The sequence below is a fragment of the Schistocerca serialis genome, chromosome 3, assembly GCF_023864345.2.
Source record: "Schistocerca serialis cubense isolate TAMUIC-IGC-003099 chromosome 3, iqSchSeri2.2, whole genome shotgun sequence".
Taxonomy (NCBI): domain Eukaryota; kingdom Metazoa; phylum Arthropoda; class Insecta; order Orthoptera; family Acrididae; genus Schistocerca; species Schistocerca serialis.
The window spans coordinates 822925806-822938661 of NC_064640.1; the positions used below are offsets into that span (position 1 = coordinate 822925806).

The 12856-nt window shown below is 36.9% G+C and overlaps 1 pseudogene; it reads left to right on the forward strand.

Moving 5' to 3' along the window:
• LOC126471246 (heat shock 70 kDa protein 14-like) overlaps nucleotides 1-12856 on the forward strand; it is a 235253-nt pseudogene that overhangs the window by 42688 nt on the left and 179709 nt on the right.

Consider the following 12856-nt stretch of genomic DNA (forward strand, 5'->3'; position numbering starts at 1 on the left):
AGCAGTAATTTGAATGGGGTGAGGGAAGGGGAAGTGCTAGCAGTGTATAGGTTAGGGAAGAAAGGAGTGTCATCTTGCGAGGTGTGCAGGTACTAGAACGCTATCAGGCACAGCGTCAGGAGGTTGTGGAGCAGGGAGGTGGGGTAAATGGAATGAAAAAGGAGAGGAGCAGAGAAAGATGGGCAGGTGCATTAGCAGAGGATGACAAAGAAAGAGTGTAGGTGATGAGAATGGGGAGGAGGTAACAGGACAGAGAGGGTGGGAAATGTTGGGTGGAGTGAGTCCGGGATAATTACAGGATCACAGAATGTGTTGTAAGGGTAACTCCCATCTGTGCAGTTTAGAAAATCTGGTGGTGGATGGCTTGGTTGGTGAAGCAGCCATTGAAATCAGGCATGTTATGTTCAGCTGCATGTTGTGCCACAGGGTGGTCTACTTTCCTCTTGGCTATAGTTTGGTAGTGGCCATTCATCCAGGTGGACAGCTGGTAGGTAATCTTCATGTAGATTGTTCTTATTCCTATGACATTTGACTGGTGAATAAATAATGCTGAAACTTGTAGTGCAATGAAAGATAGATAGCTCCATGTCATGCATTTAAAAATGTATTAGTCATTTACAATAAAATTCAGGTACAATGTGAGATATACAATCACAGCACATTACAATGTGTAAATACTCTGATTTCCTAACCATATACAAATTACAGGGTGGTATTTCTGTTGTCACAATAAACTTCCAGCACATACAAAAATAAGAACTTGGAAAAAATATATATAAACCAGGCCAAAGATATAGCTTGTTAGCCACGCTTTAAAGTTCTCTGTAGAACATTGTGTGTGAATTCCCAGTTATAATTTAGTTATCAGAGGAAGACTAAATTATTTTTATTTTTGGATATATCTACTTTTGCATGGATGGGTACACATACAGCAACCTAGAGCACTTAATACATTACATTACATTACCTGAAATGTCAGCAGCTGTTTCCAAAGTGGTAGCTTCAATGTGAGCAATGTTTGACATTCAACTAAATCAGTTTCCAGAGGATTAGATCAGATGAGGGGAGGAAGGCGGGAAGTATTTGCTTCATTCTGTGAGGAATGTAATGAAAAAGGACAATAGTGGATCATTCTATGTAAACAACACAAAGCAATCCTTTCAAGTTAAACATCTCTGATTTCTGCCACATTTTCTATGTTCAATCATCTTGGTAAGAGATGAACAGCTACCGATCTCTGCCATACACTGTCAGATGGCTTGCGGAGTATGGCTGTAGATGTATATGAGAACCCTGTGGAAATTACAGGCCTGCAAACTGAAAATAAAATTTACTAGACTTGTGATTCTAATCTATATAGAGCAATGGACTTACCACCAAAAAATTAATTTAGTAGGCCCTTGCATTAATATGCGGTATGACTTCACATTCTCCAATTAATCTTTTCCCTTCCTATCCCAGACTGTCACCAGCCAGCAGTCAAGGTGACCCCGGGTGTAGGGGAACCTTTCTTAACTTAAATGTGTTGTCTCCTAGAGACTTCCATAGAATAACATGAAAGTGTGTATATGTGCCACTTCCATTTTCATTTATCAGTGCAATATAATGAAACTATCAGGTTTCTTTCCATGCGGAAGGAGGTGTGCTTAGTAACTACTAATTTCAAGTAGTAAAGGGTACCCCTTACTACTTGACATTGAAACTAAACAACTCAAAATATACCACACACAGAATATATAAATATACTTTTATAAGGATTGGATAGGAAATTTACGCTTGTATTATAGATTTTAATTAAAATTGTACCAACCATCTACATCTCACACATTATCATTGACACTTTCGTCAGTGAAATTAATTTCATAATTACGTTCTTGAATGCACAATGATAGAACAAGCAGTGGCAATGGCCAACCTAAAGTATTTTTTTTTTGTTTTGTTTATGCCTTCTGGCTGGATCAACGGAAGCGTCCGATTCCACCCGTCTGCTTTGACCCGTGACGTAATGGTATTGTGGTGTGTGACGTCAAGACGATGTGGAGTTTTTGAGTTGGTTGTGTTTCTAGGTGCCATGTTGTTATATTTGCTGGTGCCCTCTGCTGGTAAAAATAGACGTGCTGAGTTTAACGGGTAACATTGTGTTCATTTGAGTTTGGGTTGTCATCATGCTAAAGTAGTTTTGAGTTTCTGTTGTTAGTGCGATAACGTGGGTTGTGAAGTATTTTCAGTGAATTATTTAGGCGAATAGCCTAGGAAGAAATTGATTCCTTGCGAGAAAACGTAAAAACTGAAAATTGCGACCGGACTGTTGCGGCATTTTTTGTAACACAACTAGAAAAAAAGGAAGACCTTAAAGAATATGGTACCATTGTCTAGGTGAAAGATATGTATGCATGAGACAATACAAATTTAGGCTGAAGTTCTGTAGAAGCCAAATTATTTTATTGTTGCCAGTGCCACATAAGCTTTCTGTGTATGTGATTCACACACTTTTAACTTTTGCTGCAGAGTTTTAAAGGTGGAAAGAGAATGTAGCAACGCATCAGGAACATTCGTTATGGTCATACAGTGCAGTATTTGTTTCATGCAGTCCCGCACTGCTAGTATGTTCTTACATCCATGTCTCAATTATTAAAGCACGATAAGATGGGTTGGAATGACACTGACGAAATTACATACAAATAGTGTTTAACAACAGAGATCAAGGTACTGCGGTGTTTGCTACGACTTTAAACAGCTTCTACAACACTAATTTATCACCCAGCAGGAGCTGGAAATCTTTCGGATACTAAAGACGAACGCAAAGTAAAATGATCTCGCGTTCGTAATACGCAGGTATCACAACAGTTCACAGGGAAAAATTCACCCATTACAAATGCAAATACTAATTAGGTCTGTCATATATGGAAATATCCGACTTATTTCATTACACATTTCTACATGATCCCACTCTTTTGTTCTTTAATTTTGGTGAGATGATAACAAATAAATAGGCAAAACGATTTTGGCTTATTTATGCACAGCCTTGACTTATCCGCGTTATTACCGACAGACATTCCTTTACGTAATTAATTATACTAAACGAGTTGATGGAAAATTGCGCTCATTGCAATTAACAAATATCAGATTTTTAAGCTACACAGAAAAAACACCATGAAACGCTAAAGATAATGTGGATCACAATTTCATTTTTGTTTTATATGAAAATGTTTTCAATTAACAATTTAGTATTGATATTTTTATTTCTTTAATAGTGCGCTATTTTGCTAGTGGCATCTGGAAAAATGAAATTCGTACTAATTACTTAACATTTTCGTATTTCTTATATTTATGACTGACATATCTCCCCTTCTAACATCCTTGATTACGTCTTTGACAGCAGAATACTTCTTTGAACGCTATGCAGAGGAAAACAAAGACGCGTGAATATTTGAGTTTTGGCGGCAGTAGTGTGTTGTTCGCGCATCGTGTACGGTTTGTTGTCGTCGAAGACTAGCAAAATGGCTGGTGTTTTTGGCATTCACGTGGGTAATTCATCAGCCTGCTTGGCGTATTGTAAGGTTGGTAATGTTTTTCATATTTGTTGTTCACTGAGAACTTCTAATGTGCCAGAAGTGAAGTCATAAACGATTATTCTTCTAGCTCGAATGTATTCGTGAGAAACGTTCTAATAAGATCATATCAATGTAACTTTGACATTATTTTACGTTTTGTTTCTCAGGATGGGAAAGTTGATATTATAGCCGACGACAGTGGCAACAGAATAATGCCTGCAATAGTCGCGTTTGTAGACGGTGAAGAGGTAAGGAAATTTTGTACTAAGCAGCAGTTTATTTGAATAGTGCCCTCTAAGCTGAAATTGCCTGTTACTTCTTAATTTAGTTGGTTTACCACTGTTCCGTAATTCCGCTTCGTGATCAAAATTTAAGAGATCGAATGTGTTTCAGACTGTTGGACTCCCAGCGAAGGCAGCTCTTGTTAGAAATGCCACATGTACAATCGTTCGCAATAAGAAACTCTTAAATGACAGTATTCCTGATGACGAACTTGAGCATCATATAAAGTCAGTGAAATGTAAAATAGTGACTGAAGGAGGCCTGAAATATGAAATCCGAGATGAAGACAAGATTGCTGTGTATACCCCAGAAGGAGCCATGACATGCATATACAAAAAGCTGTTTGGTATGTAGAAATGTTTTTATGCGTATCGCACCGATTTCATATTGCTACGAGTAGCTAGTGTGGTTCATTCCGTGTAATCTCACAGGGGGTGAAAATGTGGCTATTTCAGAATTTAGTCATATTTGGAACATGGATGCCCACATGTCTCAGTAGTAAAACTGCCAAATAGCACTGTTCTAACTCTTACCATTTTTGATAAATTCAGGTTTGAAGATTCATGGATGGGTACCCAGTCATTAGTCAGGAACTGGTTTCCGTATTCTCAGACACTTGCTATTCAGTAATGAGGTGACCTACAGACATCAAGTATTTTAGTCATGTACTGTGTGAGTCATTAAGTTGATATATTGCATAAAAAGTAGGATACATCTCTGTTTTTTATGAATAACGTTGAGAATTGCTCTTTCTCCGTGATGTGCTTTACATGTGTGATTTTTTAAAAATTATAACTTCACAGAGGGAAAAAATGCAGACTTCATCTTACGCACTATAACTCTTTAGTGCTAGCATTAAGTATAAATAACAATGACAAGCTTTTGGCACTGAAATTAGTAGTTCTTACCTTCACTTAATGATGACTCCATCACAAAAAAGGGCAAATTTGACGAATTTCAAAGTCCTGTGGGGTACATAGACAATTGAATCACAATATTATTTTTTGCTGAAATGTTTATATATCTGTCAGCAATCTTATCTGCAAAGAATACAGGGCATTAATAATAAAAACGTGTATTCCATGAAAAATTGACCTGTAGGTCAGAACTGTAAACAATTTAGAGCTGAAAACAGTTATGAATCATTTTTCTCGGTGTGTATGTTGTATTTCTCTGTTAAGTGTCTTTCCTGTGTAAAGAATTAAGGGACAATGTGGGTGCACAAATGAGGTGATACATCCATATTCTGTCACTGCAACTTAAAAAGACAAGTTAAATGAAACATAAGAAATGGTGTAAGCAGTAATGAGACACAGTAATAACTTTAAATATGTACTTATATGTACAGATATAAAAATTTTACAAAGAACATTTTGATAAACAAATTCAAATATAAAGAAGGAAACTAACTTTAAAACCCTTCCACTTTGCATATAACTGTTTTCCTCGACGTCTTGATGCAGAAGCAAAATGAGTTCACTTAAATGTGAGAGATATTATTTTTTTCCGAAGCACTTGTCATGTTTATACAACTCCTCACTGTGTCTTTGTCATGATGGGAATCTGCCTGACATGTAGTAGCATTGGATAAGGGGACCAAAACAGCATCATTCCAAGCTAGCCATGAAGGGAATTGTAAATCAGCAGTAGGCATGCAGTTAATCTCAACATCTTTAAACTCATGTGATGCCTGGGAAATGGGTCCTGTGTGCCAGATTTTGTTGTATTTGAAAGCCACGTTCTGCCTGACTTGCAACCTTTTCTGCAAACCATTTCATGAGCTCCCATTGCGACACTGCTCCTTTTTTATATGTTGGAAGTCTCTTCATTATAAAGGTGTTAATTGCAGTGAGTAGTAATGTGTGGTGCAATCATATTACAGGAAATGTCATTGCTATACTGTACCTGTGTTCTGAGAAACCTTAATGTTACTTGATCTGTGAAGAAGCAGAGCATATTAGCACCTTGTATTGTCTGGAGTGCCCTGTGAACAATGCAACCAATTTTCCGATATAAGGAGCTCCTAACTCAGAAATGTAGAATTCAGCTCGTAATGGACAGTTTCAAGTTTTTATTGTCTGCTCCACCTTTATTAAGTATTGTCAGAGTAACTTCTACTGTTGGTGTCCTAGAGCACATCGGACTTGGAGAAAGAACAATTAAAGAGAGTCATGGTTTAATTGCTGCTCCAGAATGCAGGAGGGGTCAAAAGATGTTACCTGGAATTGTCAGAGCAGAAGTAGTTATATCTTACGAAAATGATAATATTTCAAGACTTTGTGCAAGGAATTAAAGACGCCTTCCACCATGGTTCATAACAAGAAGATTCACATAAAATTGCATGAAGGTTTCTTGAAATACAGGTACAGCGCAGTGACAGTTTCAGAAACCCAATTGAAACAAGCATTTCTAGTCATTGCTACTATCACCTTTCTAATGAAGAGACTTCCAATGAATGCAAATGGGAGCACTGTTGCTATGGAAAGTCGTGAAAATGCATTTTGGGAACAATTGCAAGTTGAGCAGAATGTGGCTTTCAAATACTAAAAAATCTGGTACACAGGACACATTTTCCACCAATCACGTGAATTTAAAGATGTTGAGATTAACTATATGCCCCCTACAGATTCACAGTTCCTTTCATGGTCCAGTTGGAATGATGCTGTTTGGCTACCCTTTGCCATTGTGACGTCTAAGGCAGATGTCCTATCATTACAAAGACATGGTGCACAGTTTTATAAACATGACAATAAGTGCTTTGGAGAAAAATCATACCTCTCACCTTTAAGTGAACTCATTTCATTTTTGCATCAAGATATCAAGGAAAACAGTTATATGCAAGGTGTGTGTGTTTTAAAAATGCAGTTTCCATCTTTGTATTTGATTTTTTTATTTTTTTTTATGAAATTTTTCTTTGTGGAGGTTTTATATCAGCATATACTGGTATATATTCAAAGTTCTTAACGTCTCTCATTGTTGCTTGCTGCTTTTCTTACTTTTCACTGAAGTTTGTTTTTAATTTACAATAACTGAATAAAAATATATCACCTCATTTGTGCACCAAAGTTATCTATTGTAATTCTTTACACTGAAAAGACAACTAACAGTGAAATAATAATAAAAAATCCCGTGGAGGCCCGGGAAAAGAATAGGCCTCCAGTATGTTCTGCCAGTCGTAAAAGGCGACGAAAAAGAACAAACCACTAATAGGGCTAATCCCCCTTTTAGTGTGATTAGTTGGTTCAGGACAGAACGAAAGAAGCCTCGGACAAGCGCCGTCATGGTCGGGGATGACGCTTGAACCCTATGCCTGCCCACAATGGTAATGACACTGCTAGCCAACTGGAAAATGATTCAAATCCAAATAGAGGTGTTTTGCAGGATATGCTTCCTGCAACCACCCTAGAAGGAAAACAAAAACAGAGGATGAGATGGTCAGATGAAGTTAATCGACACCTCATGCTCTGTTATTACCAAGCAACAAACCTAGGAACCAACACAACTGGATACAGATCACAAGTATACACAACATTTATAATCAGATACCCAGAATTAAAATTTTTTACAGAACGACGACTAGCTGATCAGATCCGTGTAATAATAAAAAATAACAGGATACCCCAGTCAAAATTTGAAAACATCAAACAACAAGTACAACAAATACTGGAACAAAATAATGTGCAATCAGAAGAAGAAGAAAATACAGTAATGGACTCAAACATCCCAGAGCAAACAAACAAAGGACAACACGCATCAATTAAACAATCAGAGGAAAACTAAATCTTAAGACAGCCACCAGAACAAGCACAAATAGAACACGAAGTGACACACATGTTAGATATAGAAGAAAAAATTCAGCTGACATATATAGAATACAAAGACACAAATACAGACATTAGACCATTCTTGCATAGACCACCAAATAACCCACAAGTCGAAACAACAATAAAAACTATCAACACAATCATACACAACAAAATAAATGAAAACACAACTATGGAAGAGTTACAACTACTGGTTTATATAGGAGCACTCACTACACTAAATATACACACTAGGTAGAGATCAGAACCAACCAACACACAGAAGAAACCCACAAAACCAGCATGGCAACACAGGCTACAGATCAGAATAGAAAAACTGAGAAAAGACATCGGACAGCTAACACAATTTATAAGAAATGAAATGTCAGAAAGAAAACGGAAAAGGTTAGGTAAAATCTCAAAACAAGAAGCGATAGAGCAATTAGATGAAAAGAAGCAGAAATTACAAGCATTGGCCAAACGACTTAGAAGATACAAAAAAAGTGAAAATAGAAGGAAACAAAACCAAACATTCAACACAAACCAAAAGAAATTTTACCAGACAATAGATAACACACACATTAAAACAGACAATCCACCAAACATAACAGACATGGAACACTTCTGGAGCAACATATGGTCAAACCCGGTACAACATAACAGGCATGCACGGTGGATACAAGCAGAAACAGACACATACAAGATGATACCACAAATGCCTGAAGTGATAATTTTGCAACATGAAGTCACCCAAGCAATTAATTCTACTCACAATTGGAAAGCCCCTGGAAAAGATAAAATAGCAAATTTCTGGCTGAAGAAGTTCACCTCAACACATTCACATCTAACTAAATTATTTAACAGTTACATTGCAGACCCATACACATTCCCTGATACACTTGCACATGGAATAACTTATCTGAAACCTAAAGATGAAGCAGACACAGCAAACACAGGTAAATATCGCCCCATAACATGCCTACCAACAATATACAAAATATTAATTTTAGTCATTACACAGAACAAAATTATAAATGAAGAACAAAAAAGGCTGTTGCAAAGGAGCACGAGGATGTAAAGAGCAACTGATAATAGATGCAGAGGTGACATATCAAGCTAAAACTAAACAAAGGTCGCTACACTCCGCATACATTGATTACCAAAAAGCTTTTGATAGTGTACCCCACTCATGGTTACTACAAATATTGGAAACATACAAAGTAGATCCTAAATTGATACAGTTTCTAAACATAGTAATGAAAAATTGGAAAACCACACTTAATATCCAAAGAAATTCAAATAATATCACATCACAGCCAATACAGATTAAGCGTGGAATATACCAAGGAGACTCATGAAGTCCTTTCTGGTTCTGCCTTGCTCTGAACCCACTATCCAACATGCTAAATAATACAAATTATGGATACAATATTACTGGAACATACCCACACAAAATCACGCATTTGCTATACATGGATGATCTAAAACTACTGGCAGCAACAAATCAACAACTCAACCAATTACTAAAGATAACAGAAGTATTCAGCAATGATATAAATATGGCTTTTGGAACAGACAAATGTAAGAAAAATAGCATAGTCAAGGGAAAACACACTAAACAAGAAGATTACATATTGGATAACCACAGCGACTGCATAGAACGATGGAAAAAACAGATGCATATAAATATCTAGGATACAGACAAAAAATAGGAATAGATAATACAAATATTAAAGAAGAACTAAAAGAAAGATATAGACAAAGACTAACAAAAATACTGAAAACAGAATTGACAGCAAGAAACAAGACAAAAGCTATAAATACTTATGCTATACCAATATTGACCTACTCATTTGGAGTAGTGAAATGGAGTAACACAGACCTAGAAGCACTCAATACACTTACATGATCACAATGCCACAAATATAGAATACGTCACATACATTCAGCAACAGAAAGATTCACATTAAGCAGAAAGGAAGGAGGAAGGGGATTCATCGACATAAAAAACCTACATTATGGACAGGTAGACAATTTAAGAAAATTATTTCTAGAACAGAAGTATTCAGCAATGATATAAATATGGCTTTTGGAACAGACAAATGTAAGAAAAATAGCATAGTCAAGGGAAAACACACTAAACAAGAAGATTACATATTGGATAACCACAGCGACTGCATAGAAGCGATGGAAAAAACAGATGCATATAAATATCTAGGATACAGACAAAAAATAGAACGAGCAGAAACTAGCAAAATACACAAAGCGATCACTCGTATAAATACATCGGCTACACCACTGCAATTTCATAACCACTTCTACAACCCTTTAGATCACATAACATCAACAGATACGAAGAAAGTAAATTGGAAAAAGAAAATACTACATGGCAAGCACCCATGTCATCTAACACAGCCACACATCGATCAAGACACATCCAACACATGGCTAAGAAAAGGCAATATATACAGTGAGACAGAAGGATTCATGATTGCAATACAGGATCAAACAATAAACACCAGATATTACAGCAAGCATATTATTAAAGATAACAAAACCGCAACAAATAAATGCAGACTTTGCAAACAACAAATAGAAACAGTAGATCACATCACAAGCGGATGTAAAATACTAGCAAATACAGAATACCCCAAAAGACATGACAATTTAGCAAAAATCATACATCAACAGCTTGCCTTACAACATAAACTTATAGAACAACACGTTCCCACATACAAGTATGCACCACAAAATGTACTGGAGAATGATGAATACAAATTATACTGGAACAGAACCATTACAACAGATAAAACAACACCACATAACAAACCTGACATCATACTCACCAATAAAAAGAAGAAATTAACACAACTAATTGAAATATCCATACCCAATACATCAAATATACAAAAGAAAACCGGAGAGAAAATTGAAAAATACATCCAACTGGCTGAGGAAGTCAAGGACATGTGGCATCAGGATAAAGTTGACATTATACCAATTATACTATCGACTACAGGAGTCATACCACACAATATCCACCAGTACATCAATGCAATACAGCTACATCCAGACTTGTATATACAACTACTGAAATCCGTAATTATTTATACATGTTCAACTACCCGAAAGTTCCTAAATGCAATATAACATATACCGCACAGTTAAAAGGAAGTCATGCTTGATGAAGGTCCGCGTCACTTTCCATTTTTGACCAGACATAACGTCTGAGAAAAGAAAGAAAGAAATAATAACAATAATAATAATAATAATTTATTATCATTCAGCTCTTACAGCAATAGACAGTCATAAGCGTACATTTCTATATGAACTACTATATCAATGTAATTTAGTTTACATGAAATAGGTAAAACTAGAAATTATATGTTAGAGAGCAGCATTTTCATTTCCAAAACATTTGTCAACTGGGTAAAGAGGTTGTTTACTAGTAGCTTATACAGAAGCATCTGATTTCACCCGTCTGCTTTGACCCATGACGTCACAAATATGGCGGAAACGACCGTCCACTATGACTCCAATATGGCGCCTATGACTTCATTACGTAAACATGACGAACATGAAAATACATCGAAAAACACACACACACACACACACACACACACACACACACACTCTAGGAAATCAAAATTGCAATCAAACACTTCCCTTGACCTGTTATCCTTACGACATATCCACATATAGCCATCCCTGGTCAGAGACGCCAAACCTTTAGTAAGTCTCATTGCTTCACGACACACTGAACACTTCACGACTTCAGCCAACAGCCCGCATTGCTGAAGAAATTCTATTAGAGACAACGCACTGTCCCCCATCATTGCAGACAACCAAAAACTGTTGACCTTGTCAGTCATATCCATACCTACGAAAGACATAAGCAAAGAAATTTACCAAAATTTACACATGAACAGAAAAAAACTACAGTAACATCATCATAACAAAACCAAAATCATTAATTCATTGAAATATATTCCACTGAAGGCACAGTCATCACTGATACTACACACATGCAATGCTACCACACAAGTGAACCGCATATGCCACATAACACGCTACCCATAGACACACCACCAGAGAGAACCACCGACTGCAACAATACGCCACCTATAAACACGCCACACACACACACTAAACCAAAAACATCACCTAACATACAAATGCACCACTGGAGACCACCACCGATCACATCAAAACAACGCCTACAAACACGCCACTCTCACAAACTAAACTCCGCGCCGTGGTGACATCACACACCACAACAGCCTTACGTCACGAGTCAAAGCCGACGGGTGGGATCGAACGCTTCCGTCGACCCGCTTATACAATTTAGCTTTAAAAATATTTATAGGCAATTCTGTAAAATCTACCCTTGGCCTATTAAACATCCTTAATCCAAAGGCTAGGTAGGAGTTACGTGATTTAGATGATGTGTGGTATGGTATGTCTACATGTGTGCTGTTTCTAGTGTCAAAACTATGTACATCAGTTCTCAGTGTGAAATTAGAAACGTTGTTTCTAACATAGAATAAAACATTATAGATGAATAAGTTTACTGTTGTCAGACATTCCAGTTTAATGAACAGAAGTTTACAATGTTCTGTTTTATCAGAATCTGTCATTATTCTTATTACTTTCTTCTGCAACAATAAAATGTCATTTGCTTAACAACTGCTACCCCATGAAAAAATTCCGTATGATATGATACATTGGAAGAGAGCAAAATTTTGTGATCTTGCATAGTTATTTGGAACATATCTTTTTAAATTTGTGGTTATGAATATAATAGAGGGAAACATTCCACGTGGGAAAAATATATCTAAAAACACAGATGATGTGACTTTCCAAATGAAAGTGCTGGCAGGTCGATAGACACACAAACATACACATGAAATTAAAGCTTCCACAACAAACTGTTGCCTCATCAGGAAAGAGGGAAGGAGAGGGAAAGACGAAAGGATGTGGGTTTTAAGGGAGAGGGTAAGGAGTCATTCAAATCCCGGGAGCGGAAAGACTTACCTTAGGGGGAAAAAAGGGGTATACACTCGCGCCTGCGCGCACACACACATCTGCACATACACAGACACAGCAGACATGTCTGTGTATGTGCGGATGGATATGTGTGTGTGTGTGTGTGCGCGCGCGAGTGTATACCCCTTTTTTCCCCCCTAAGGTAAGTCTTTCCGCTCCCAGGATTGGAAT